The sequence below is a fragment of the Microcebus murinus genome, chromosome 1 (assembly GCF_040939455.1).
Source record: "Microcebus murinus isolate Inina chromosome 1, M.murinus_Inina_mat1.0, whole genome shotgun sequence".
In the NCBI taxonomy this organism is placed as follows: Eukaryota; Metazoa; Chordata; class Mammalia; order Primates; family Cheirogaleidae; genus Microcebus; species Microcebus murinus.
In genome coordinates, this window is record NC_134104.1 from 93,329,247 (window position 1) to 93,333,973 (window position 4,727).

The 4,727-nt window shown below is 39.2% G+C and overlaps 1 pseudogene; it reads right to left on the minus strand.

The window, feature by feature from the left end:
• Positions 1-3,190: 3,190 nt before the first annotated feature.
• On the minus strand, positions 3,191-4,177 carry LOC105879162 (N-terminal EF-hand calcium-binding protein 2 pseudogene; annotated as a pseudogene).
• Positions 4,178-4,727: the final 550 nt, after the last annotated feature.

The window sequence follows — 4,727 nt, forward strand, 5'->3', positions numbered from 1 at the left end:
AAGCTGTCAGATATATGATTCATCTCCCTCCTTCCAAAGGAAAGGATACTTTGTAAGCAAGCCAAGTTTTATCAAAAATGCTGAATTTAACTGCTCAGGAAGGGTAATTTTTGTTTCTTTTCTTATGTTCCTGTGTTTGATTTAGACACAGTCTGTTAGTTTCTATGACATGATTTCAACATAAACAGCAAATACCTAATCACCATTTTGTTTAGTGAAGCGCAGGTTGATGAATATGCCATTCATCATGCTGAAGATTTCCAAAAACCTATAATATATACATGCTTTGTGAGGCCATTGTTTGAAAGAACCCAAATAGTATCTTTTAAAATATGGTATATTCAAATTACCCAGGGCATTCAGCTTTCTGTTTTGCCATGCAACCAAGGAAGCAAGTAGGGTGTTCTGTTTAACCACCTGCAGTCCAATCTTTGTAGGGGTAAAAGAAAAAAAACAGTGTTTCTCAAAGAGTTTACAGACTAGAGTAACATCCACAAAATAGAGAAAATATTACAGTAAGGGTGTACTGCCTAAGTTGAAGGTCAAGGAAGGGAGAAGCCATTGCTTGCTGTAGGAGGCTGGAAGGCCTGCAGGCCAAATGTATGGCCTGGACATTCCACACAAAGGAAGTCAGGCTTTTGGGGGAATATGGGCATGGTAATTTATAAAACTAGATATCAGCCAGCACCTGTGTGCAGATAAACTACAAATGCCTCTCCCAGCATTTCTAATTTCAAATATCCTCTTTCTCCTCTAGCTTAGATTTGTCATGAGGATGTCCTGCTCATTTAGACAGAATACACTGGTTAGGCGTCAGGGTCCAAGTCATGGTGCAGGGAGTGGAGAGAAACTTGCAGGACACACCAGGACACACATCACCTACACACAGAAGGAGAAAAGTTGGGATTAGAGCTTTAATAGTATAATAGATCTTCTGATTATCAATGCCATGCATATTTATTCTAAAAAATTTTGAGCACTGGGTGTTATCAGTATTTTAAAATTCCTGCTATAAACTCTTTGAACTGAGTGTGGAGGCAGGAGAAGAGGGATAAAGGAAGCTACAATTCAATCAGACTCTTTGGGTTGAAATTGCTCTGTCTTGCATTGATTTTTCACTGCTATCATTTTGATGTATGGTATGAAAAGCTGTCCTCTTTAGCACAATTCTGCATTTGCTTGTGTTATCTACACTGTTCAATGTGAGGTTTGACAAATGTGCATGTGGAACAAAATGGAAACGATTCCCTTTGAGCTTTTCTTTGGCCTTTGCTTTAGCAAGCAAAGGAAAATCGAGAGTTATTCAGCTATGCCTTAAAAGGCTTCAAATGTCTATATCTGCTTCAATATGAGAAAGGCTTCACTTCCTGCAAGATGTATTTCTCATGTAATTAATATAATATAAATCTTTTCATTTGGTTTGTAGGTCTCTTAATCCCAAATCACCTATGTATTACACTATGGGGCTGCTTGAATGAGAATTTCTAGATCCTGGGCAAGAGCGAAATTTCTGTCAAACGTGAGCCTTGACTTAACAGAACTCACTCTCTAGGATAGAAGATATGAAGCATATGGAATACAGTACACTGATGATGATTTTCATGATAGGTATAAATTCCAGAAAAAGACAGAAGCAATTTGCCTTCACATGATACCCTCCCTGAGGAATCTCCAATCTCTCTTTCAAATTTTCCTGAGCATCATGTTCAGCAGGAAATCTCTGAGTTTCCGGTCTGGACTAGGGACCCTTTTCTGATGCTTCCATTACACTCTATGAATGTCTCTATCCCAATAATTATTAATAACTCCATTTTTTCCATTGCATCTCTCTTCTTTCCTATACTGTGAGTAAATGGAGAGCAGGTAGTATGACATCCACTTTTTCATCTCTTGGAAATGGCACCTGGCATATAAAATGATTTAATAAATGCTATTGAAATGTCTGAAATTGAAAGACAAAGGATGATCAGAAAGGGAACTGGGAAGTATTAATATCATTTTGATTCTAAGGTACCAGCAGCTTTCCTAAGAAGTCAACATTTAAGAGGCACTTTTAAATGTAGGATGGGACTGAGAAGATGGTGTGGGGCTCCAGGTGTTGTGGTGTGGAGGGCATCCACCTCTCGTCTGCACGTGGGCTGCTTTGACTCCTCTCAGTAGACAGCGAGGCTTGACTGGTTATTTAAGAGGTAATAAATTTAATTATTTGTTTTGGTTATGATATGAAATTCAAAGACACGTTAATTTTAGAGCTAACCTTTGCTCAGATAGGGCAGTGTAGCTGGAACAATAAAGTTTCAGAATTTTTAAAACAAGTGATTTTCTAAATAATTAGATGGTCTCCAATTACTTAAGAGATTGTCTTGCCCAGACTCTTTCTTGTCTCCCACATTACTTGGCCTCTCTATCACCCTGTTAGTGAACATTTTAAAACCCAAATATATGAACAGGTATTTAAGAGAAGTATGAAGTAGTGAGACAAGAGAGTCTCACTACTTTCTGTAAGAAGTTTCCAGTGGAAGAAAGAAGATCGTATTATTTGATGAGGTTAAAGTGCTTCCATAGTATGGACATACAGTATGTAATTTGTAATAAAATAAGTAGTTATTTTTTAAAACTTGTTTACTTATTTATTTTAATTGACCAATAAAAATTGTACATATTTATCATGTACATGTTGTTTTGAAATATGTATATATTGTGGATGGCTACATCAAGCTAATTAAACTATGCATTATTTTATATACTTATCTTTTTTGTGGTAAAAACACTTTAAATATACTCTCAGCAATTTTCAATAATACAGCACATTGTAATTAACTATAGTCTCTATGCTGTACAATTGAGCCCCTGAACTTATTCCTCCTATCTAATTGAAATGCTGTATCCTTTGACCAATACTTTCTCAAATCTTCCCTACCCCTGCCATCAGCCCCTGATAACCACCATTCTACTCTCTAACAAACAGTTCTTAATCACCCTGAGAAACACGTTCCAGAACAATTCTTGGAAGAATAGCGGTTAATATATTTGAATATAAAACAAACAGTTCAAGCTTACCATATAATTTCTCTCAGCTTAATCAAATCTATAAGGATATGATTATTCTGCATTTTTATTTTCAAGTTTTTCATAAGCCTTCCATGTAAAACTCTTTAGGAAAAGGTTACATCATCAGTATTGTCTTTTGTTTATTATTTTCATTTTCAAATTGAAACTCAATGTTTTGGAGATTGTCTTTGGATTAAAACATTTTATTACAGAACCAGAAAAAGAAAGTCTTAGAGTTGGAAGTCATCTTGTAGCTTTCCTAAACTAATCCTGAACAAGTAGAATAGAATGACAAGTACTTGTCACAGTACTGTGAAGAGAACATGAATTTTGTAATCAAAAGACTTTGGTTAGAGCCCTAGTTCTATTACCTACTTTGTGGGTTTTCTATGGAATGGAATTTTGTTTGTTTGTTTGTTTCCAACCAGAGTTTATTTGGTGCCTGTGCCCAGCAGACGCTGGCTGCCTACGGTGGCGCTACTGCCACAGATGTGGGACTGGCCTAGGTTGGGCGCTACGGGGTCACGGCTCCTACCAGGTGGAGAAATGTCAACGAGGGGAGGACAGAGGTGGCCTCAGCCATCAGACTACGAGGGAGGTGGCTGGGTGTGCGTGGCCACTCACTGGGGGGAGCGGGGTTCCTCCTTCACTTCGGACAGCAGGGACGTACATTCGTGTTGAGAAGAGAAAGAAGACAGCTCGTGTTCCAAAGTTTCCAGAAAAGGGGACGTCCTTCACAAGAGGAGGGATGGACCCGGCCGCAGGCAGGCGGTCAGTCTCGGCCCACGGTGCACCACACGGCTGGCACGGAGATCCCGGACAGGGCCTTGGGCTGGCTCAGTGTCCCCCTTGACGTGCCGGAACGGCTTGCACACGGGGCTCTGCAGGTGCCTCTTCCACTCCTCCTCTGTCTCTCAGAACTCATAGATGCCAAAGGTGAAGCCGTCTGACGGCCTAACGGCGCAATGTGGAAGCAGGTCCCTGCTCCGGCTGTGCAGCGCAGGTACTGGCGCAGGGAGTCCAGGAACTCGCTCAGCTGCTCGGGGCACACGGCCAGCTCCTGCCCGACCAGCTGCAGGTGCATGTTGGTGCCCTTGTCGTCCGAGAGGCGCTGCTGCAGGTCAAACCAGCAATTAATGTTTGAATCAAAGTAAAATATTTAGTAAATCAAATATCTAAATATTGAGTACCTAATGAAATAAATATTCCAGTAGGATGTAAACTCCATTAGAGCTGGATATTCTGTTTTCTAGAGCCTACAGCAATGCCTGGAACATAGCAGGTGCTCTATACTATACTAAAATGCTTTTTAGATGATTGGTTGTAATAAATGAATAGCTTTGAAAAAAATGAAACCTACTTAGCACTAAAATGGTACTGAATATAATTCACTTTTGAATAATTCAGAGTTAATATTATGACTATCACATATTCTAGTATTATAAAAGTGTTTTGATATTGAGGTGCCAGAATATTATTTTAGGGGTTGTACTTTTATGAGTCGATGAGAATGGAGCAGTGGGCTTTAACCTCTGCTTAAAAATTTCCAGAGACAGCTACAATGTATTTGTTTAAACTTAGACTTGTTATTAATATTAACGTGAGACTATTTTACATGTGATTCACAGGGGAGCACCAAGAAATATGATCTAATTATAAGTAGCAAAATTTTGGCA